Source organism: Ictidomys tridecemlineatus, unplaced genomic scaffold (assembly GCF_052094955.1).
Source record: "Ictidomys tridecemlineatus isolate mIctTri1 unplaced genomic scaffold, mIctTri1.hap1 Scaffold_103, whole genome shotgun sequence".
Lineage (NCBI taxonomy): Eukaryota > Metazoa > Chordata > Mammalia > Rodentia > Sciuridae > Ictidomys > Ictidomys tridecemlineatus.
Genome location: NW_027520990.1, coordinates 123165 through 148019, shown reverse-complemented (window position 1 = coordinate 148019; position 24855 = coordinate 123165). Strand labels below are relative to the sequence as shown.

Below are 24855 nucleotides of genomic sequence, written 5' to 3'. Positions count from 1 at the left end.
TTAGGTTAAATGATTTTTCCAAGGCCACAAAGCAGGTTTGGCAGGACTGGGATTACAGCGTAGGTCTCCTGACTATAATCCAGGGCTTTATCTACAACACACAACCTCCTGGCTGGGTTCATTAAGGGGGCTATTGAATTGTCTCAGAGATTTTGGGGCATGGAGGAGCATAAGAAACACAGTCATTATGTATATCAAGTGACCCCAGATAATGGTCTCCATATTGGCTTCTCTTGAGGTTTGTGATTGAGATGCCTCAAGTCTTCAGTCTCTCTGGGCAAGTGATTCTGCCTCTAGTCCTATAATGACTGTAGCTCCCACTTGGGAGGTGAGGGAGAGTATGTGTGTGGACACTTCTTGGTGCCTCGGTTAACCTCTTTTTGAAGTGGCATTCATGTCTTCTTGGGGTTCTGCATATCAATCGAATGACCACATAAAGAAATCCTATGATCCACTATGGCAGGGAGAGGCAACTTTTGTACTCACACAGAGGTACACAGAGCCCTGATGTTAAGGTACACTTAAAGTAAGGGCTGTTCTTGCCACACATTAATAATCCTGATGCCAAAATATCACTGTAAATCTTCAGGTTACATGCTAAGTCATCCAGGATGGGCTGCCTGTCTTCTGGTTTCCAGAGGTTTGGTAAAATATTGCCCTAGAGTAATATCAAGAGGAATTCCAATTTTGCAGGACTGAATAAGATTAAAAATGTTAAATGAACAAATATAAATGAAACATTGTATGCTTCACAGATGGGGAAAAGGAGGCTCAGAAAAGTTGAAGCATTTGCCCAAGATCACTCAGCTGCTAAATAACAGAGCCAAGATTCAAACTGCACCTGGGGAGCCTCCAGGGACAACGCTGTGATGAAGGGGTGATGACAGCTCTCTGTGGTAACGAGTTTGACCTTTCATGTAGCACTTCCGTACATCCCAGTGCCCAGCTCAAGGGCAGCATGGGTGTGACAATGTGACCTGCCTGCTGGGAGGTTCACTGCTCTGTGAGTTCAGGGACTACCTGACCCAGCATGGCCAAATTAGAGCGAGTGTGACATAATTTGACATGTACATTGTTAATTGAACCCCATGAGAAATGATTTTAAATAGAGACAAATTCCATGCTGTGAACTATTTGGGTTATGAAGCTCTTACTCTCTGACTCTTGAAGGAAAAAAATTGTGTCATGAAAAGCTGACAATCCTGGAGAAGCTGTTTTAGGATAAATACCATTATCAGGTGAGTCTGTAAAAGCAGTGAAATGACTGAATTCATTGGTTAGTTGCCTTTCTCAATTATGTGACACCTACAGTTTAAATAATTATTTGAGGCTGAGTTCTTCCAGTTGGCCCTAATTCTAGAGTTTCCAAATACAGAATGAATTAGTTGCTAACAAAGCAATAAAACTGGGTATATTTCTCTGCCCCAACATCTGTGTTTCTCTCACGAATCCATGCTTTGTACCAATAAACCTAATTAAAATACTTTTACACATAACTTTTTTTTAGGTTTTTATATCATTTCAAGAAGAAAGCAAGACTGAGAAATAAAGAAAAATGAGCCATGTCAAAGAAAGCATGTGAGCTGTTTTATATATTTGGATTCCTTTCTTGGCAAAACAAAATATTTTAAAGTTTTCTTAGCTAATTTGCATTATATATCTATGCTCGTAACATAGACCAATAATTGCCTGGATACAATTTTTTTTAAAAAAAAACCTTTCAATCTATTCACTTCATATGACATTCTGGGTATTAAAGAATATTTTGCCACCCGAAAAACTGGTCTTAGCTGTGTCCATGCAATGAACATAAATGTTCCAGATTAGAAATGCTTTTGAGTATAATTCTTCATAATTAAACATAAACCAGTAGAGCATTTTAAAATATGTTTATCTCTGGATAGAAACCATAATAGCCATGGCCCAAATTATCTGGAACCTAAAGCATAAGACTGAAGCTGAAATGTAAAAAATGGAGTTGGAATATGATATCAAATGCCAACAATGGGACCAAACAGTTTTTCTAAGAATTTTTTTAAGCCAGATGTTTGGATGCAAGAATGAAAAGGTTAAACAAACCTGATTTCTTTCATTTCACTGACATTGCTGAGACCAGTGTTTTTTAACCTTTTGGGGGTCACAGACTTTTTTTGAGAACTTGATGAAAGCTTCAGCCATCACCCCAGAAAAAGATTGCTTCTCACATGAGCAGTGCTAAAGTAATACAGAGATCAAACAAGAGTCTCAGGCAAGGAGGTTAAGGGGTTAGACTTGAATGTAAACTTCAGGTCTATGTTGTAGCTCAGAACTTTCTTTGAGCTGTCCATTTTTTTATATGAATGGTTCCATGGAAGGGGCCAGAAGCCACGGACCTCAGGCACTCTTGGCACTGGACCAGGCCGGAACTTGGATGCTCCCCAGGAGGAACCATTTTCTGGAAATGCAATAACATAAATCTGTGTTTTTAGCTACTAAGATTGTTGGAATTTGTTGTTACGGCATTAGGAAATGGATACATCCTTTGATTAGATTATTGTGATGGTATCAAATGTGGGTAATCAGAAAGTGCCTTGTAAACTGAAGGACTACAGAAATGTGGATTATCACTAATAAAATCAAAGTGGGTTCTAACAACTCCAATTATCAGGACGAGGTCTGTTTCCAGCGAAATCTGGATGAGCGTCGGGTTAGTGGGTCTTGGCAATTTTCATCCACTTTAATGGGGTCCGCCCCAAAGTGAATTAGCAGACCCACTAGACGCAACCATCTCTAAACTACAAACCACCAGGAAGCAGTAACTCTCCTCCGGGCAGAGCAACTGTGTAAGCCAGCAGTCCAGTGGTGCAGCCCACTAGTGGATTGAGAAGTCCGCCATCTTGGTTGGTGAAAGAGACAGAGTAACAAGAATCCATTATATAAGTCACTGTGAGGCAGGGGGCAGGGGTCAGTGTAGGTACTGAACGGTTGGGTCAGGAAGATGGGGGCTGATTCAAAGGAAATAAAACACTCATGTCTCCACAGTACTTCTCCCTCCTCCACCCGTGGCCAAGTTCTCCTCCCTCCAGGAGCCCTTCCTCCCAGCCAGGAGGTGTTGGTGAACAGCCCCTGGGTGACTCCCTTCCTGCCTATACCCCTGGATGGCCCCTGTCCCACCTTTAGCCACATAGGCAAGATCAGGGGAGCAGAGGGCACAGGAAGAAAGGATAAAAGGGACAGGGTAGCCCACTCCCTCGGCCACCAACTTGGACCCCCTTCCCCGGCAGAGAGTCTCTCTCTCTCTCTCTGTTGTATCCTGTAAATGACCTTTTTACCCTTGCCCAGGCGGTCCTCGGGTGTTCCATCTTCAACACCTGGGGAGTGGGACTCAGAACACGTGTCACCTCTGGTCTCAGCAGTCCCCTGTAGTATATAGTTCTGAGGACAAAGTAATTGCATTTCAATGACGTCGCCCGCAACTGTTCCAGCTCCAGAAAGGACTGTTCTCTCTTTCACCTGCTTCCTTCCTTCCTTTCCCCAACCTTAAGCTCTGATTGTTGCCACTCATTGACCCTCATGAGGAAACACAATGACCCTGTCAATGGCAACACCCATCAAGGTCGATCCAACTGTACAAATGACTGGAGCTCACCCCATTAGCCAGTGCTGGCCTCCTTGGGCACTCGAGGAATATTTCACATCCATAATGACCAAACTGAAGTGTGCGTCAACCGATACGTTTGCTTGAAGCTCTTCCCACATTTAACGTGGAACGGGTTTCCACGATTCTATTATTGATGGAGGCAGTGTCGGGGCTTTGCTTTCAGTATCACTTTCTATCAGCTCACCAGCTCCGAGCCCCCACACCCGTGTTTTGCACCCACCTGATCTTGTTCCTCTTTGCATGTGGGCCCCAGTTGCTGAGCCCTACCCTGGGGAGAGGAGGCCCTTGTCATTATTGACAGGTACCTTCTTTTTTTTTCTCCCAAACATTTTAAAAATTTTCATGTTTTTTTCAGGTGTGCTGGACAGTAGAGCGTATTTTGACGTATCATGCATATATGGAGCATAACTTCCCATTTTTGTAATTGTCCATGATGTGGAGTTACTCTGGTCGTGTATTCACATATGAACATAGGAAAGTTATGTCCAATTGATTCATTTTTAATTCCCATCCTCCCTCGCATCCCCCTACTCTTCCCTGTGCAGTCTGGTAAAGTCCCACCTGCTCCGGCTTATTTTTAATTCTTATTTTACTTAGCATTTCCATTCATTCTTCCATAAAGAACAATGGAATTATGGCAAATCCATACACCATAATGTTGTTCTTCTTTATGGCTGAGTAATATTCCATTTTGTATATGTACCACAGTTTCTTTATCCATTCATCTGTTGAAGGACACCTAGGTTGGTTCCTCATTTCACAATTAGCTATTGTGAAATGAGCTGCTATAAACTGCCTCACTGTAATATTCTAATTTTAAGTCCTTTGGGTATAGATGGAGGAGTGGGATAGCTGGGTCAAATGGTGGTTCTATTCCAAATTTTCTGAGGAAACTCCATACCGGTTTCCCACAGTGGTTGCACCAACTTGCAGTCTCACTAGCAACATGTGAGTGTCCCTTTCACCAGGATGTTCTTGTCACATCCACAGCCTGCCTGGCGATGTGTCTTTTTATACTTTGCATCCTAACCAATGTTCTTCATTTGAAAATGAAGATACGTGGCTATACCAACTGCAACACTGCCCACCCCGCTTTCTAGAAGAATTTGGTATCTGTCTCTCAGTGAGATTCCCACGGGGATTTCTATTCTACTGCTGCTGATTCAGGCAGTAAACTCCATCCAGTGAGGGCAATCTCCTTACACTTTTTTTCTTTCTGTGCCTAGTATGGTCCTTAGAATTGATCAGACTTTATTTCACCAGCACCCTTCTGTTCTTTTAAAATAGAATATTTCTGCTCCCTCTGGTTGGAAAACTTCATTATGAGACTGGTGAAATAATTGGCTTTCTGGACGGCTGTAGGCTACTAGCAAGGGAAGGAGTCAAGAATTAATGAATGGATGGACCACAGGACCTTGCCACCTACTACAGCTCAGACACCAAAAAAAATCTCCCTGTCTTGGACGAGGGCTTTAGCTTCCGAATCTGTGGTTCCCGGTGGGGTCTGTGATTCTGCATTTCTAATAAGCTCCAGGGGTTGCCCATTCCTCTGACTCCACTTTGAATGGGAAAGCACTAAACTGAATTTGAGAAATCAGGTTTTTAGTTGCGATTTTAAATATGCAATCAATTCATGTAATTTTTGTTCTTATTGAAACGCATACCAATAAATTTGTAATCAGTATTGAAATGCTTAGGAGAATTTTTAATCTGCTACATTTATAAGTTTAATTTATTTAAACTTTAAAGATTTGTTCACCACTTGGAAAGATTTTGCTTGTTAAGAACATAAATTTAGTCAATCAGGCATATGCAGTAGGGAACTTCAGTTTATAAATGCAGTTTTAAATTTTAAAGGGACTTAATTCACTAAGTTTTTAATGAGACTGGTTGTTTTAAGGGAAATGTACTTTGTGTTACTTGAGTTGATCAAACACCAATCCAAGTTCCCTGTAAAACTGCTTTACTGTATACATAACATCTACTAGATTTATAAGTAGGCAAGAAGATTTACAAATTGAACTTAATGATTCAAGGCAAATTACGTATCTTTTTAAAACTTCAATAAACAAAAATAAACTTAAAGTGCAAGTAACCGTCGTTCTTTTAGGCAAAAGAGGGCCTTGGGTAGAAGTCAGCTCCATCCACTGGGGACCAATGGCCCCATCTGACCAGGGTCTTGGTTGCGTCTCCTTTTCTCTGCACTGCCATGCCATCGCGGGCCTCGGTGCACATCTGGGAGCACCCTTTTATCTTACCCAGGGCACCCAGGTTTCTTCATCCTCAGAACTTGGATCCAGGTTAACTTCCACCTGCTTTTCCACTGTGGAGGGAGCGGGGTCGGGTTCGTGGGGGGGGTAAAGACTATGGATAGGGAGAGTGAAGTGTCTGAGACAGGAAGATCTTAAGCAAACCCCTCCCTGAGCCAACAGTGTCCTTGGGCTCTGCTCTGCGCATCCCGTTTCACTGCTAAGCCCTCTCCTCCATTCTCCCACTTAGTATCATTGTCCTGCTTCCGAGTCAGGGCGCTAAGCCCAGGCCTGGGGGAGGTTCCCAGGGTGGCGGGCCAGGGGCAGGCGGTAGAACAGCAGGTAGGCAGAGCCCTCCTGGCGGCCCGGCGAAGTAATCTGAGTTTTCTTCACCTTCTCCTTCTTGGAGTCAGTCCCTGCGTCCTCTGAGGTGTCCCGAGATGATGGTCAGTGGGCCGTCTCATCCCTTCCGCCTCCTCCCCGCCCCTCTTACCCCTGGTGGGAGCCCCATCTGATGGCAGGTGCCTGGCTCTGGGGTCAGCCTGCTCACTTCAGCCTGGCGCCTGGGCTCCTGTTGAACTGGGACCCTTTGTTCCCTCCCGGCCCGGGATTCACCCTCTGGTTTCCTCTTGGCCTTTCAGGTTCCTGTGGACCAGACCCCGTCCTGAACCTCACAAGGATCAGCAGCTCGTTTGGTTCTTTGGAAGTTCCAGCTTTAGGCTAATCAACTGCGACATACAAAAAAATAAAGAAATTCCAGTAATCGAACATGTGCGTCTGCTTCTAACCCGTCACCTGCTGCACTGGCGACAGGATCTGCCCGCAATGTAAACACAATGGTTTCTGGTCCTGGGTCCCCAGCATTGGGACGCTGCCTCCTGGCTACGAGTGTCCGCCCGAATGAAACTCAAGGCCTCTCTGGGTGTCGAACTTTATCACTTCAACTGCTGTTTTACCCCTGGGCCAGGCTGCCACCTGGTCAGTCCCCCGCCTCTAGGCCCTTCCGTCCCCTCCTGCAGTTACTCTTCCTGCTGCCCTGCCCGAGTGTGCCAGGAACCCAGGTGAGTTATTGCCATGCACATCCGCAGTTCAATTATAATTGATGCTCACAGGCCTGTCCCCAAGTCACCAGAGGAGCTAAAGGTGCCTTCTAAATCATCAAGGAAAGAATAAATTATGTTCAGTAGAATTTTATTGTTCCCACATTTTCCTTCTTTGAAACCCAGTGTCCCACGTAGGGAAGACGTTGAGCCGGTGTTCAGCAGACCCCTGGCAGCCCATCCTGAGGAGCTCAGAATTTACTGCCCGAGGAAAAACCTAAGTGATGGAATATTTCATCCCATGCCCAGAGACTGGAGGTCAGCACGTGGTCTCAGAAGAGTTTACAGGAGCAGGAGGGGACTCTCCAGCAGATGAGCCCTCTGTGCCCTGGCCGCTCAGGCCACTGTTCTGCTGGAACCCAGTCCCTACAGCCTTCCTGGCGAATTCCCTTCATTCTTTGAGGAATTTTCACCTTGTCCACCATCTCTCCCCCAAATCTCACCTCCTTGACGATTCTTAAGAGGGGACTGTCACCATAGTGGCAGGTTGGAGTGCTCACCAACCATTGCGGGTGTGACCAGGCGCCTGTGGGTGCTGAGCGACTGCAGGTGACGCTTTGGTGATGGGATTCCTCGATCCGGCTGCCGAGCTGAGCATTTAAGAGCATGCGCCATCTCCCTTCTCTTGCTTCCCTCTTGACAGTGACTGTGGATGCTACCTGTTGAGATCGGAGACCCCTTACGGACTTCTTGTCATGGTATGGTGAGGTCGGTGAGCTACAGCCGGGCATGCACTGGGAATGCCAGGGCTTGTCGGTTACCATGGAAACCCTGAGGTCCTCGCTGCACTCTAACTAGTCTCCTAATTAGTGGACCTGGGCAGCTGGTCCTTCCAACACCAGGTGCCCTCTGTTCCTTGACCTCTTCTCCTCTGGTGATCTTCCTATCCTTCTACCCCCCTGTCCATTCCTCTCATTGCACGTTGGTTGCTGTCAAGTGCCGCAGTCTGGCTGCAGCAAAATAACCAGGGTGGGGGGGTGACGAGCAACTTGTGTACATACAGCAGGAGTGGGAGCCATTTATTGTAGGACAGGAGGGGTATATATACATTCCACACAGCTTATCTTAATTAGCATAAACTAGATACAGCAGTCAACCAATAAGGAATCTTCACACTTAATGGCTCGCTGGCGTTACTTCACAAACCACTCCCCCTGGCAAAATGCCAGGCGCCATCTTGACTTGTTGATAGACCCTAACAGTCAAGGACTGTGCCCTTCGGGGGAACTCAGTATTAAGCACTCTACTGTTCAAATGCATTCCCTGGTTCCTCACTCGCTTTGCTGCATCCAATTCCAACAATCCTGCAAACCCCTAGCTCTTGCCGTTCCCTGATACACCCACCCCACCGTCTCTCCTGACTCGGGGCAGATTGCCTGGTTTGTCCTGATCACCGCTTCTGTGAACGTGACCGCAGAGACTCTGCCTTCCCTCTCTTCTTGGCGAAACTCCAGCCAATGTTCAACCTAGATTTCTTGAGACACACTCACATCTGTGAACAGGCAGGTGGAGAGAGCAGGAGGCAAGCTTGAAGCCCGAGGGAGGATCCTGACTATTGTCTAATTGTTCTGGTATGTTCTCCCCAGATTCCTTTGTTTAGTGCTGCCTTGGAGGAACATTTCAGACCTTCTACTGCGGCCTCAGTTTCCCAGAACCCTCTTCCCCATTTCCTCCTCAGACTTTGCTTCTAAGGAGTATGCTGTCCACCATCTGTGGGCTGGATCCTGCTTCCTGGGCCTTCTCAGTCCTTCTGTCATCTCCTTCCCCTGCATTCACATTCCCCCATCCTCCCGGTCACCCCATCAGCGTAGCACGGTGCTCGGGTCTCAGGAACAGCTCGTGTGAGCACACGTATCTCTGCGTCACCCCTTTCTCTGCCCTCCTGACACCAGTCACATGACGGGTGGCCCCAGGCCCTCCCTTCCGTCTCCTCCCTCACTTGTCCAGTTGATTATGCTGGGTCCCTTGTCCACTCTCCTCCACCCTCCAGGCTGCCAAGTCCAAACACTTTTCTCTACTTTCAACTCACTCTGTCACTTGACGCCCTGGACCACTTCACGCACCGTCTTCACCGGGGCCACCTAGACTCCCGTTCCTCCTGTATCGCTGTCTTTCCGTCTCAGTTTCCCTCACCCTTACTCAGGGTAAGGGTGCCACGTTGGCATGACCCAGAGCTCCAGTTCCATGACTGCATCTGCCTGACTCCCGGGGCCGTTCTTTTCACCCCATGGCTTTAAACAAGACCTGCACAGTGACCACTTCCAAATACGTCACCACCCAGACGCCATGACCAAATTCCAGGGCAGACCCACAGTATCGGAAAACTATCATTGTAAAGGGCCCTGATCACCCCTGGACTTTTTTGTTACTTTTCCTCTGTCGTTCGAGAAGCAAGGCGACAACCTTTGCTATATAAGCTTTAAAGTGAGACCGGAAAATATTCTAATAATTCTTTTCATGTTTTAAGGCGATTGAATACCCTGAGTGATGGGCAGAACCCCATTATCCTCGCAGTTCCCAAAGCATTCAGACCCAACTTAAGTAATCCGCTTCACTTTTTCCTTCAGAGTCGAGCATCCGGTCACCTTTTCCTGGTGCTATGGGACAGGCTAGATGCCTTCTCAGTTCTCTGAGCACAGACGTCAGCCTTACTCTTCTTCTTGTCGCTGAGCTTGCCTCACGGCTCTGGCAAACTGCAAAGAATTTAAATTTCTAAGAACCCATGGTTCTGAGGCAATTATAATGTAAGTGATTAAATTCCTTTTTAAATACTTGTGCCGGGGTAGAACCTATGGGGTTTAAAACTTGGGCTCCGGAATATTAATTTTGAAACTTCACGTTGGTCTCTACACTCCAGTGGTATTTTAAACCTTATTTATTTATTTATTTTTTGGCTTCTCATGGAAAAACTTGTGTTAGCTCAGGAAAGAATTCCAAACCGTAGCATCCCTGATAATCGGGGAATATGGACAATCATGGTCTAGAACGTTGGAGCTCAAATCAGTGAGGTTTAGACTGAGCTCTGAGGCCCACCATGGAGAGCCCTGGGCTGGGAGTCACAGTCCCTACCACCAAGTAGTGGGTTTGAATGAGCCACATTTCTGTAGGCATCAGCTGCCTCATCTAAATAACCATGACATCAGCTTTGGTGGCTTAGGGAAGGTCTTATAGGCACTGTATCCCACCTACCGCTGGTTATTTTTCCTTCCTGCATCTTGACAAAGAAGGAAGAGAGGGAGGAGGATTTAGACCTTTCTGTCTTACTTTCTTCCTCCACTCTAATTGCTTTTTCATATTCTAAACGGTGCCAGGCTTGTGCATGTGGCTTCCTCTATTTCTGGAGGAAAGCACGCCCTGTCATCATGTCCTCTGAACCGAGTCTGTGTTTTCCCTAATACTCTGGCTGACTAGGAAAGGCAATCCCCTCTTCTGGAAGACACTCTTTCTGGCTCAGGAGCCACAGGGTTCTTCCGTGTCCTTAGATCATCCATCTCCCTTCTCGTAGCGAGTATGAAACCAAGACTCTCCAAGGCGGCTCCCCTGGTCTCCTAGGATTGGTCCTGGACTCAGGCATGTGACCCAACTGGGCCATCAAAATTTTTCCTATAATTGTTCAAAGTGTAGAAAGGAAAGAAAAAGGGCACTTCCTCACTTGTGACGAGGTGAGGAAACAGGAAGCAGGTGGCTTCACGTTCTTTTGTCCCCCTGCCACATACAGAGGCAGGATGCAACACAATAGGTGACCAGCCACGGGCCGGGTGCCCTTGGAGTCTGTGGCCAGCTGAGCCACCGGCTTCCTGCGGTTCCCCGAGTCTTCCAGGAAGTTCAGCCTCTGCTGAAGCTAGTTTCATGCTTAGGACAAAGATTAACCCCTGAGCTTTATTTCCATATTAACCCCTGATTTGGGGGTCCACCCTGTTGGAGATGGAAATCCGTGGTAAAGTGGTGGCCATTCCCTGCCCGCCCCCTCCCGTTTCCTCTCCTCTCCTGGTTAAGCTGTTCTCTTAATTGAGGACACATGGAAGGCTGGAATGGATCAGTATCAGGCGTCTTCGAAACTGCTCACTGGGATCCTGTCCTTTCAACAGTCCCTGACTCTGGCCACCAGTGGGGACGTGGCTCAGGATGTTCTTATCATGTGTTTTATGGCTCTGGGCACAGATTTTAGTCCAACTTAAGAACGTGTAACTCAAACCAGACCACTAAGGGCCTTTTTCTAGATTTTTTTTCCCCAAAACTGAATCAGAGAAGATAGCACGGAGGCTCTTGGGCACAGAGTGGCTATGGTGTGGACCTGGGATTCACATTGCTCGGTGCACACACAAGGTCGAGGGAGGGCATTATGGCTGAAGCAGAACCGGGTTCACAGGTGAGGAGGACAGGGATGGAAAGAAGAGTCCTCTTCTTCCAATGGTGGTCAGCATCACCAGGTGCAGGTTGGCGGCCGTGGGCCGAGTTCTCAAAACAGGTGCTGGCCTGGGGTCTGGCCTAGTGGGGTCCAGGGACTGATGGACATGGACCCCACAGTGCTGGCGGCACAGCCATCTTGTGGCAAGGGGCCTCTATTTGCCTTTAATAAAGCAAAGGATTCTGGCTCCTCTTTGGGAGGCAGAGGCCCTTCTGCAGACCTCACACTTGCAGACCCTCTGAGGTTCAAATCTTGCTGGGTTCTCTTCTATGTTGTCCCCTCTCCAGTGGAAAGTCCCACTGGACCTCAGGTCCTGATCTCTGTCTCGCTGCCTGCCTTGGTCGGGGAGCTTCCCCGTGCAGGACTTTGGCTGCTCCGTCAAGCGAGAGTAGGGCCCAGTTTTCCTCTCCTCTGTGGCAGGAAGTGGAGTCTCCTGGTGGGAGATCACAGAAGGGCCTCTGGCTTTCACGCTTGGCCTTCATTGGCGTCAATCACACGCACCTGTTTTCCTTAACCCTTCCGAGAAGCATGGTTCCCATGGGAGGTGCCGGTCCGGCAGCATCAACATCACCTGGCACTCGTTAAAAGTGTCGATGCTTGGGTTCTACCTTAGAGCTTCTAAACAGAAGCATTGGGCGGGGGCTCAGAAACTTGTGTTCTTCGAGTTGCCCCAGGGATGGTGATTCATGCTGAAGTTTGAAAGCCATAGTTTTAGAATTTCATGTCCTTTCAAAGAACTCTTTGGATAACACTGCCTCCTTAGTTCTGAAGTCCAGGCACCTCGAATGGCGTCCTTCCCCAGGGTTCTGCTGCGGTATCTTTGACAGGTGGATTTCTCCAGAAGGTGTTGGGGATCCCCCTCCCAAGTGATGCAGTGCCAGGCTGATCTATGTTGGGATTCTGCTACTGGCCTCTCAACGGATCCCGACTCATCTACTGAAACAACTAGCGCGTGTCCGAGTGGGGAAGGTACGTTTCATGGACATTATTAACAACCGTCATTTAGCACCACCATGATGATAGACCACGCTGCGTACTGTTCTGCTTCTCATGATGGTAACGAGGAGGCTGTGGGAGGAGGGGCAGGCTGGGTCTCCTGTGATGCTTTCAGTGTCTTTGAAAAATACTTCATTTTCCTTTTAGGATGATGCGGAGCATAGTAATGTGGAATAGGGTAGAAACTCCGCGTTACTAGTGCTGTGAGAGGCTCTCATTCTTTCCTTGTCCTTAATTGAAACCTGCTCCTGCAGTCTCAGGGGGATGGAGCAGATAAAGAGCTGTCCTCTGACTTCCTCAGAGACCCTTTCTGCAGGATGTGCTGTCACGAGGATGACACGATCCACCCACAAAGCATATGACAGTCTTCAGTGGCAACACGCTTCTCATTCTCTCCGGGTGTGTATGCCGCTTCCAAATGACACACTTGATCCTATCATCTTGGCAGTACTCACATTCGATACCAGTCACCGCTCCCGACGAACTGTGATTTACATCGGCTGTTAAGACAGGTGAACATATTTTTTTTTTCCATGGCCCGGTTTTCTGTATTTTGCAGCTATGTTCTTGGTATCTACATCTGTACGGTTGAAATTACTTGTCTTTACTCTTGTAGGTATTTGGATTGTAGCCATTCTCACTGGCCAACCAGACAACATTTGTTTAAATGCCCAACAGTTAGATATCATGGCAGAGAAAAGCAAACATATAAGACATAGTTTAAAATACATAAGACATAGTACTTTGGATTCCCTAGATTCCGAGAGTGACATGGGAATTCTTGTGACACTGATTTATTGAAGCGTGCTCCCAGAAGAATCTAGCGAGGGAGTCGGGGGGGGGGAGGGGGGAGAGGGTAGGCAAAGATGTGGTTTCAGAAAACATCTAGCTTCAGTTGTTGCCGCTGTGGACCCTGGAGAATGAATCAAATAATAGAGCTTATTGTATGCGGCAGAAAGCGAAGCTCTTTGACAGCACGTCTGAATCAACCATTGGCTATTGGTTGCCCCCCGCCGGAGGGGAGGGCATAGCATGCCAGACCTCTCAATGGAGTTGATTCCTATTGACCAAAGCAGGAATCTCTGGGGAAGATGGCAGGTTGAGGTTTTGGCAGCTGACACCTGCCACGGTTGGGTGATGGATGCTTAAACCTGGTGAAGGTTTGTATATTTGGGGCAACAAAAGCATCTCCTATGTGAAAAAGCTCACCATTTGTGAAACCAATGCCTGTATTAAATCCCTTCCACTTGAAATACTTAGAGTACTCACTGTTTTCTTGATGGAGCCACAATGAGGTGAATTCTAGAACTGATCCTTAGGCACTAGTACACACTTAAAAAGAAGTCAACCAGTGTTCTACCTCTGATCTTTGGTATGCATTGCAGAGAGAGGTTTTGGAGCTTGGCTCCTTTCCCATATGACCTTATATATCCATTGTGTGAGACCCCCTGAGCAGGTCTCTGATTCTTGCCACCTGAGAAAGTACAGCATAACTCAGGCAGAAACACATTAGAATGGCAGCCTGATCTTTTGGTGGGGGTCTGGTCAATCTTGGGACAAGACTTCTACACTTTTTTGAAAACCCCATAGTTAACTCTGAATCATTTCCAATGCTGAGAAAGGCTTGTGCTGATTGGTAGAATGATATAGCATCTTCCAGTATTCTTCCTCAGTGATTACCTTAGCAGTGTGTTAGGTTGTCTTGCTTATGTGGATGCATGATGTTAAAAGCATATTTGGAAGAATAATTAAGCTCCTTTGAATAACATAGCACCAGATGGCATAAAAGTAGCCATAGGAAAAAAAAATAGCTAAAACGACTCTCAGAGGTTCTATGGGATATTGGTGAATAGAGATGTAAGGCAAGTCAAGAGGAAGATGGTGGTGGAACTGTCCCAGACTACGGTGTGCCAGAGACATCATTCCAAAGTTTTCTTTCTTTTTTTCCCTATATCTGACTTTTTATTGATTTTATTATTTTTTAAATGCAGGACAACAGTGGAATGCATTACAATTCTTATTACACACATAGAGCACAATTTTTCATATCTCTGTATATAAAGTATGTTCACGTCAATTTTTGCCATTATACATGTACTTTTTTGCATTACAATTCTTAGTACACATGTATACCACAATTTTTCATATCTCTGTTTGTATATAAGGTATGTTGACACCCAATTCAAGTCTTCATACGTGTACTGTGTATAATGATGACCATCACATCCCGCCATCCTTACTGATCCCCTTCCCCCTCCCTTTCCCTCCCACCCCTCTTCCCTATCTAGAATTCATCTCATCCTCCCAGGAAGTGGTTGCTGTGCCACGTGGAAGACACCCTCATTAAATCACACCATAGGAGTTTCCATGCCGTAGCCTGGAGCCCAGCTAGCTGACCCTTCTTCTGGATAGGAATGGGAGCAACCCAATCCAAGAGCTGCACGTCATGGCCAGTAGTGACCAAACGCCAGCTGAACAGAAGGAGCAGCTGAGAGACAGCCAAGGCTGAAGGAGGGAAGATGGCTGAGGAAGAGGAGCACCCCGTCTCCCTGGCTGTGGGGTGGCCCCGTATTTGTGCTGGGGAAGGCCAGCCTGAGCAACCCACTCTCAGACCCCGTGAGGGTAAACCTGGGTGCCGGCAGGGCAGGAGTCCTGGCCAGGTGTCCACTTTAGAAGGCACCTGTAGACTTATAAAGGAGCATGTTGTAAGGAAATGAGAGAATCCAGGACTTGGAAGCACAAAGTTTTCCTCCCACTTGCCGTGACCCTGTGATGATGGCCCTGGGGGGGGCGGTTCTGCATCATCGCACTATGGTCTTGGGAAAAACGGAATAGCCAGGAGGTGGTGGAGCTGGAGCTTCTGAAAGGGCAGAAGAGGAATAGCCCTGGGGCATGAGCCCCAGGAGTCTTATCGAGATTCTGGAGTGGCCTAATTTCTTAACGTGGTTAGTTTGGTGATGTTCTTCTCCTTTTTTCAATTGCTGTTCCTTTCTTCCTAAAGGTAAATGGAAACATTCTCATGTCACTGGATTCTACTTAAGTGACAGCTGATTCAAATGAGCTGTGCGATGTGATTCATTTCACTATTAATGGCATCACAGCAACTCAATAGATATTGTACTAACTTATTTGGAATTGTCTGCACTGCTATTTATTCACATTTTATGTTTATGGTGCAAAAACATAAGGTGAGTCAGATAAATCATTTCATTTTGATGAGGAAAATAAGGAAAAGACTCTGTAGTTTTTTTCCCCCTTTGGGTTTTAAGGCTGTTCGTGAAAAGACTCTCGGCATATGCTTCTTTGAGATAAAATATATGTTGTGCCACTGTCTCCCCTGCACACCATGGGTCTCTGCCTTCACCCGCTCACACTGGTTCTGAGGCATGCCTTATCTCTTCCTAACATGCAGCCTGCCATGTTATATTTCTTAAATGAATGGAAACCTTGTTTAAACAGGGGGGGGAAACAGAATGATCACCTCACCTGTTTAAATGGCCGCCTGAGCATGCTTTGGTCATCGTCATTAAAAATATGTTTACTTGGCAAGTTCTACTGGTGTATGAATTACTGTGTAAGAATTCCCCTATAATAGTTATTAGGGGCTGGAAATATAGTTAAGTGATTATTTCCTCAGGTATTTTAAAATTCAAGGTGACAGTTTAATAAAATGAAAAAGGAATTGGTTTTGGAATTAAAGATTAATTCTGAGTCTAGGTTTTCCATTTATTCCTTGTGTGACCTTGGGCAAATTACATGACCTTGTTAAGACCTCAGATGCTTCATTTATGAAACGAGAGTAAACGTACTTTCTTGGGTTATCCTGAGAAAGAAATACATGATAAAAAACCCTAACAGGGTACCTGACACAGAGTGGAGATGAAAGAAAAAAAATTGGGGGCGTCTTTTAACCTTTTAATTTTCATAATTTAAAAAAAAAATCTTTAACTGGAGACTCCCTGGTGATATGATATTTTATTATATAGAAGTTTAAAGTTGTCTTCTCTTGCATCTTCCAAAGGAGAGTCAGATTTGCATTCTCTTAAGGTAACACTACAGAGAATTTCAGTGAGAACACAGTGTTGGAGCCTGGGAATCAGGGCCAGTCACCTGGGCTCTGGTGATTTGATTTTCTCTTGTTCTTTGATCACGTAGCATCACTTTTCCATTTTAGCTTCAAAATTTCCAAATGTTAGCAAAACGAATATTTTCAGTTCTACAGGAGATAGTTCAGAATTTATATTGTAGAAGGGACTAAATGGATGGCAATATTCTGAATACTTGCAAAAGCAGTTTAATTAAGAAAGAGATGGGCTGGGTATCTAGCTTAGATGGTAGAGTGCTGGCCTTGCATGCACAAAGCATTGGGTTCCACCCCCGGCACTACATACACACACAAAAAGAGAGAGACAAGTAATGAGCATTCAAACAAAACCTTACAGGTGCAAATTCAAGACACTTACCTTTTATTTTTTCCAGAATGGTGAGTCTATAGTGCTAAAGATCCACGTGCACAGGTGCAGGACGATAGCATTATGGCATCCCCCTGGTGGGAAGGTCCGCTGGAATTGGGGTAAGGGACAGTAAACCTGTTGCTGGGCTTCACTTTCCTCCTAAATAAGGGTGTATTCCATGTATTTGTCATTTTCAAAATCTAAAAAGATGGCAGGTGGAGAATCAGTGTGACGTAGTAAAGGGTATGAGCTTGGGGTCAGGTAGACTTGATTCAGCACTGAGCAGAGGCCACAGCCAACTAGACACACATGAAGAAGTCAGTTCCCATCTGTACGTCTCTCTCTGGAAAAGGGGACATGCCATAGCATTTGCTGGCTGATTGTGAGAATTGAATGACATTGTGCATGACATTCTCTAGTCTGCTAGATTGTCACTAAGGATGACAATTTTTGTGTGTGTGTATGTGCCAGGAATTGAATCCAGGGACATGTAACCACTACCACTAAGCTACATCCCCAACCCTTTTTATTTTTATTTATTTATTTATTTATTTTTGAGATGGGGTCTCACTAAGTTGCTTCGGGCCTTGCTAAGTTGCTGAGGCTGGCCTTGAACTCACTATCCTCCTGCCTCAGCCTTCCGAGCACTGGGATTAAGGTGGTGTGCCACCCTGCCTGGCACAAATGATATAAGTATAATGTGAATGGCTCAGAGGAACCAATCCTATGAGGCTGAGGAGGTTTGGAACCTCACTGGGATCTCCAGAAGAGACCTTTTAGGATTCCTGTGAAGTAAGGTCATGAACATATGGAGTAGATTTCTGACTTCACACTGTGGCCTCAGTATTAAGATGGAAATTATTGACTTTGACCCACCCTGGAAAGTTTGACAGGAGTTCAACACGTTTGACCTTCACAAGCCTGACCCGAGGAGCTAGGAATGGATGCAGAGAAATATATCTGCATCCAAATCTTCAGAACCCATCTGGTTTAAAGTTACGCATGCAGCTGGCTGAGGTGAGACTGGCCATGTGTGCTTCTTAATACTGTGGCTGTTTTCCGCTCCCTCCATCTGCATTTCTGGTGACACTTTTTTAGAGATTAAATCACCAGCTCAGGCAAAGCATTTTCTTGTGTTACTCCTTAGCTCATTCTCAAAATTGTGCTGCAGTTGGACGAGGTTCAATTGCTTCTGAGAGATGGTTGTTTGACTTTTGGATTCCATTCACATGACTTTAGCCTTCCTAACTCATGGATGATCATTAATAATAAATGCTGTCAAGAGTATGTTATGTGGAAACTCCCATTAAGAGGGTGCACTTCTAAGGCTAGATCTATTAGGCTGCAGGAAGGCATCAAATTTACAAGGAAACTTATGGCCTCTTAGAATTATGCTCCTGATCTCTTTCTCAATCTTTCTTATGCAACTTCTTATTTTAATGCAGCCATGTAATAGAATTACAGATTAAAAAGAAAATGTCAGAACTGAGAGTTCATTAATCCCAACCTTCCAACTCTACTGCTAAGATCACCGATGAAAATATTTTCTTTGAAAGGAGACTTTAAAAACATGCATATTACATGAAAGATAACCACCCTGTGTTAATATCTAAAAGGATACTTAAGCCAAGGTCAAATTAAAGATCAAGAAACTGAACTCTCAGGAACCCAACGGAAGTCACACAGCAGAGAGAAGTGTGACTTGGCGGGACAGTTTGGACATCAACGTGGGAAGAAGCGACTCTCAGTTTCCCTGGATATGTGACCCAGTTACTTAACTTCACAAAGCCTCAGTGTGTCCGTCTTACAAATGATAACGAGGATGCAGCCATGTAGGGATCCTGGAGGTATCACAGGAGATCTGCAAAGCAGGTTCGGCAGTACATCCTCATGTCGACTCTGAACACCTGGGAAGACAGAAATATACTGGAAGTCGAGTCACTGGGATCCACAAAGAATATGCTCTTTAACAGACAGAAGATGATAATTCTACATGCCTTATGACTCGTCCAGAAGAGTGAACCACCAGAGGAGAATCCAAATGAGTAACTCAGTGCAAGAAGCTGACCATGGGGTAGCACCAAACAGTCCTGGCCAGGAAGTGACAATATAATTGTGATCATCATGAGCCCCTGCATCAAGGGGCTGCTCCTTTCTGTTTGTGTAGCCTTGAGCACATCACTTTATCCCTCAAGGCTCTAGAGAATGGTGATGATGGTTTCTTCCAGGGTTGTTGTGAAGATAATGTGAAGTGACTCATGCAAAATGCTTACCCTGATGCTGGATGCTCATATTCTCTCTCTCTCTCTCTCTCTCTCTCTCTCTCTCTCTCTCTCTCTCACACACACACACACACACACACACACACACACACACACATGTACGTGAAATTGCCACGAGGTACACATAACATAAAATGTCTGGTCTTAGTCATCTCTAAGTGCCCAGCTCAGTGGCATTCCGTTTTTTCTCACCTCTTGCCACTGTCTGTCTCCACATCTCCTCTCATCTTGCAGAACTGGAACTCTGTACCCATTAAACAAAACCTCCCTGGTCCCCTCCCCTGCAGGCCCTAGATACCAGCATTTCACCTTCTGCCTCTGAATTTGACTACTCTAGCTACCGCTTAGAAATGGAACCCCGTGGTATTTTTCCGTTGGGGACTGACTGTACTTCACATCATAATGTCCTTTAGATGCACCCATGTTGGCATATGTCAGAATTCCCTTCCCTTTGGGGGCTGAATGAGTCCACTGTGCGTTTGTACCCCTTTGGCTGGTCCATTTGGCTGGTCCATTCCTCTGCCGAGGGACATTGAGGTTGCTTCTACCCCTTGGTGTTGTGAATAGTTGCTGCTATGAGCCTGGGTGTGCAGACAGCTCTTGGAGACCCTGATTTCAATTATTTGGAGGATATATCCAAAAATGGAATTGTGAGTCATATTGTAGTTCCATTTTTAGCTTTTTGGAGGAACCGCCATGCTATTTCCCATGTTGGTTGCACCGTGATACATTCCTGCCAACAACGAACAATGGTTCCAATTTCTCCACCTCTTTGTCAGTACTTGTTATTTTCTGTTTTATTTTGGTAGTAGCCATCCTAATGATTGGGAGATAGGTACATATATTTGGAAAATGCCAGCTCTATATTATTTCATTATGTGTGTGAACGTTGTCGTGGACCAAGATTCCCATTGCCAACGGTGCTGAGAGGGCTAAATCCTGGGGTAGCAAGATCAGCCTTTAGTCTGGGGAGTGGGGAATCTTCTGTGGGTGTGTGTCTGTGGAGCGGAAAAGGCTGAAGGGTGTACAGAGTGGGGAGGACCAGGCAGCAACGTGTTCCTCCCCTGGCCACACTAACTCAAGATGGTCGTATTTCCACAAATAAATTTAAATTAGAAAAATTGATGCGGGGAGGATAAAAAAGTTGAATTTGATCAGTGTCTACTATATGCATGTGTTGAAATATCCCACTAAATCCCATTAGTTTATATAATTAATATGTATTAATAAAAATAAAATATCCCCCCCCCAAAAAAAATTTGGTTGTTGTAGATGGTGAAGCCTTTGGCTTTGGATATGTCTGAGTCTGGGCCCAGTGAGAGGATCAGTGAAGCTGGTGAGGGAAGACAGAGGTTCCCTGGCTGGGGACAGCCCAGACAGGAGCCTGCTGTCCTCAAGACCCTGGCTCTGGGATGGGGCTTGAGGGCACCCCTGAGCCTCTACCTACTCTCAGGCAGCAGCAGCAGCAGCAGCAGCAAGTCTCCAAGAGGTCATTGTGAGCAACCCAGGAATCCTCGATTTGTGACGTGAGCACTGGATTTTACTTGATTTTCTGTGACCACTCCATGACCATATGAGCAGCAAGGCCAGTGACCCGGCAGCCACCTGCAGTCCAGGCTTTATGAGTGGGCCACACAGGAAACTTCAACTCTTCAGGTAGATTTGATTGATGGGCGTCTGGATTTGTAACTGCCTGTGACTTTAGTTGCAGTTTTATTCCAATTTTTTTTCTGTGTGTCTGGGACGGGGGGAGTAGGGTAGAGGGAAATGTGTTTTTGCATTTTTTAAAAAATTTACTCCTTGGGTCTGGGATTGTGGCTGAGTGGTAGAGCGCTCACTTAGCATGGGCAGGACCCAGGTTCAATTCTCAGCACCACATTAAAAAATAAATAAATAAAGGCATTGTGTTGTGTCTATCTACAAAACAAACAAAAAACAAAACACACACAAAAACCAAAACATTCTCTCTCTCTCACTCTCTCTCTCCTGTGAAAAAAATTTTTAGAAATTTACTCCTCAAATTAAGTGCCTATATAATTCTATGAAGGTAGATATGAACATCAGTATTACTGTTCAAATCTTTTTTTTTAAAGAGAGAGAGAGAGAGAGAGAGAGAGAGAGAGAGAGAGAGGAGAGAGAGAGAATTTCAATATTTATTTTTCAGTTTTCAGCAGACACAACATCTTTGTTTGTATGTGGTGCTGAGGATCGAACCCGGGCCTCACGCATGCCAGGCGAGTGTGCTACCACTTGAACCACATCCCTAGCCCTATTGTTCAAATCTTGTGAAGTGGTTTTGGACATTCTGAGAATAGTGTGATTCGTCTGAACCCATTCTGGAAGATTTGAGCTCTAGCCCAAGACTCTGTGACTTACTCCCTCCCAGGTTCTGGGCAAGGTTCTGATAGTGCTTATTGGGTGTGCATGCTAAATACTTGCTTGTCTTTCAGATCCGAATACACATTTATGTAAGTGTCCAATGGCATACACTACTCCTTATGTAGCATACACAAAGTAATCGTCACCATCTGTGCTCAATAAATTTGGACTATAGTGGAGGACACAGCAGCTGCAGGCCCTGTCCCAGGGTTCCTGGGTATGCATTCTAGCCCTGTGTGTCCTCTAGATTTGCCACTCTCCATTTGAGATGTGGTAGAGCCCCTGAGGAATGTTTTAAATTTCAATTAATTTTCATCAATTTGAATTTCAGCAGCTACCTGTGACTAGCGGTGGTGATGGAGGACAGAGCAGAGAGCACAGGACGTTGAAGGAGGGTTTTTGTTATTGTCCTTGTTTGTAAGAGAGTAGAGACCTGCACAATCTTGCAAGCTCAGGAGCCCAGGGCAGCAGAGGGGAAGGCTTGACATTGAAAGATGGAGCAGGGAAGTAATCAATAGGAGGATCTCTGGGAGACAGCCAAGGGGCCAGGGCGCCTGCGGCAGGGCTTGGGAGTGCAGGGAGCAGGACTTCGTGGAGGGAGCCCGGAGCGTGAGGGTTTGGATCCTGCTCCCCCGTGTAGGCTGGCGGCAGGAAGTTGAGTGGGTTTCCAGCTGATGGCTTTCATTTTCTCTGCAGGATGGGAATTGAGATCATCGTCTGCAAGTGAGGGGAAGAATAGGAAGCTGGAGGTTCTGAGAGTTGAGAAGATTGAAAACAGCTCCGTGGAGAAGGTAGGCAGCCGAGGAGGGCGCAAAGTTCTCCATGTTTAGCTGAGGCGAAACGGGTTATTCCAGGGCCGCAGTGTCTCTCAAGTTCAGGGCACAGTCCGCCCTTGCGCCCTTCTGAGTCCACAGCCACAGGTCTGGAGGGTGCTGACCCACAGGCCCGCGAGGCCTACTGCCTGTGCCTCTTACATCTCCACCTCCACCCCGATCGCACCAACTCACCTTGAACTTGGCTTCCTTCAGTCCATTCCTGGGGAGCAGGGTCCACGGTCTGGTTCGGTCTGTGTTTCGGGGATGTCCAGTACAATTACGTGCACCCAAAGGAGACCCCCAGAACATTTGCTGAGTCAGTGAATAGCTGAGTAAAGAAAGGAAAGCCTCGTGGGGCAGAGGAGAAGCGCCCCCTCTTGGTGGGTTCACCTGGCCCACTCCTGGGCACCACTGGTCCACTCCGACTTCACACTGCCCGCTGGCTGGAGCCTCTCCTGATCATGAGGATGGTTTGAAGAGGAATAATCTGAAATTGAGTGAAATGATGTAGTGTGAGGAAAAAGGGATGCTGTGTTTGGGGACATTTTTTTTTTCTTTTTAAAATTTTATTTTATTCCATCTTTTCTTGTCTTGAGTCCAGATGTGGCGGACAAGCTGACACTCGGGAGGCTCTGTGTTCACCCACATAACTGATGTCACAGTTCATGCCCTGGCCTTCCCTTCTCAAGGGAATGAACAAACACTAGGCTTGGCCAGACCCTGACCTTGTGGGTTTCTAGGCCCCCAGAGTTAAATTCTAACTAGCACCCCCCCCAGCCCTATTCAAATTCTATCTTTTTCTTTATTTACCAATGATGTCGCACTTTGTCTTCATCTTAGCAAATGTTTAATTGGTGGAGAGAAAGCATGTCATGAATGGATCACTTGTAAGTGTCCATATTTCCCAAAGACTCCTACAAATGGCAGTTTGATGGAATTTCTGGGGTCCTATTAATACAGGTAAAGCAAAGTCAAGTCCAGTGAAGGCAAAGTGGAAGAAATGTGTGTAGTCCCGAGGCTGAAAGACCAGTACCAAGTCACTGGACACAGCTGGCTGCCCAGGCCTCAGCTCCTCCATGGGTTGGTCCTGCCTTTTTTTGAGATCAAATGGCTTGAGAAACCAGCGTCTAAGAGTCAAGAACCTTACCCGCTGAAAATATGGGAGGTCACCTCATATTCTCGCTTCTCTGTTCAATTAACTGTATCGCTGACGATGGAGAAACCTAAGGGTTGGGTGAGATTCCACCTCATCCTTCACAATGTATGTTTGCACTAATATCTGATCTTCTGAACTGAAGCACTTTGAGAAAATAAAATACTTCTCGGCATGGATGGCTCTGAGACTAGCGTTAACATAGAGTATTCTAGAATCCTGGAACAGGCTGTTTAGAGAAGAGTTCTTATTGATAAGCACCTTAAAAGCTTATTATGTGTATTGCAAGCTGAAATCTGACCATAGAAGCAGTTCCCTTGATTTCCCAAGTGACCTCATAAAAAAAAAAAAAAAGGTTTGGGATAACTGTAATTCCAAAATCCAAAGAAAATAAATTTATCCAGATGTTGGGCTTGGAGAGCCGTGTTGCATTACAAACAAAACTGAATATTTGTTTTTGGAAAAACTTACTACTGTACATAATTTGCAGCGAAGGTTCTACGTGGCTCTTCGTCCTCGTCACCGCTTCCTGTGTTCAGCCTCTGAACGCCACTTTTCCACTTGTGAATCTCCAGCATTTCTGTGTTTGTCGACAGTGCGCATGATTAAAATGATATTTTCATATTTCAGTGTGGTTGGAACTCCTTAAAGCAGAGGGTTGTAAGTGCAAAACAGAGATAGGCAGTTCCCTAATGGCTTATTACCATCCCATTTGCAATTCAGATCAGCTCTAAATTGACTGAAATTTTTAAACACATAGCAGGCAGTTTAAACTAATGATTGTCTGGAGGTTCACCACTGACATGAACTAAGCTTCTGTTCAAAACAAATTGCAAATAATTACTTCCTTAGAGTCAAAATGTCACTTTTAGAACTCCGTGTTATTGCTAGATTTTTGTCAGCTACATACAAAAAAAAAAAAAAATCTGCTTTACAAAGTACGTTCTACCTTTGAAAGGCCTGAGTGACATCGTTTCCCTATTAAAAAGAAATAACACAACAACTCCTATGGATATATATGGAGCTACATCAGCTTCACTAGGAGCCACCCCCCCTTCCCCCTCTTCCCCTTCAAAAATCCTCTGTAAAGTGAAACACCCTAGGGGCAGTGGCAGGCCCACGTTGCCTAGCAACCCGCAGCAGGTAGCAGGGCTCAGCCACAGCTGGCCTGCTTCTTTCCTGAGAACCTTCTTATTACTGTTTGTGTTAATCTTTAACCAGGCTTTTTAACCACAGTCTTTCTCCTGGGTCTCTTGTCCTTAGATTGCAGGGGCCTGCTCAAATGTTGTCCCAGAGGTAATGGTATTAAGGGCGGCTATTGAATGTTTGAAGAGTGATAAGCAACTGAAAGGATTAGAATTGCATGTTCCAAGGAACCT

General features: G+C 45.7%; 1 long non-coding RNA gene across 1 annotated transcript; it reads right to left on the bottom strand.

Moving 5' to 3' along the window:
• Positions 1-17644: 17644 nt before the first annotated feature.
• LOC144372439 (uncharacterized) lies at positions 17645-24255 on the bottom strand. The gene is made up of 3 exons (XR_013432448.1): positions 23948-24255; positions 22516-22810; positions 17645-18754 (listed from the first exon to the last, which is right to left on the bottom strand). It is a non-coding gene; the product is annotated as an uncharacterized LOC144372439 (long non-coding RNA).
• Positions 24256-24855: the final 600 nt, after the last annotated feature.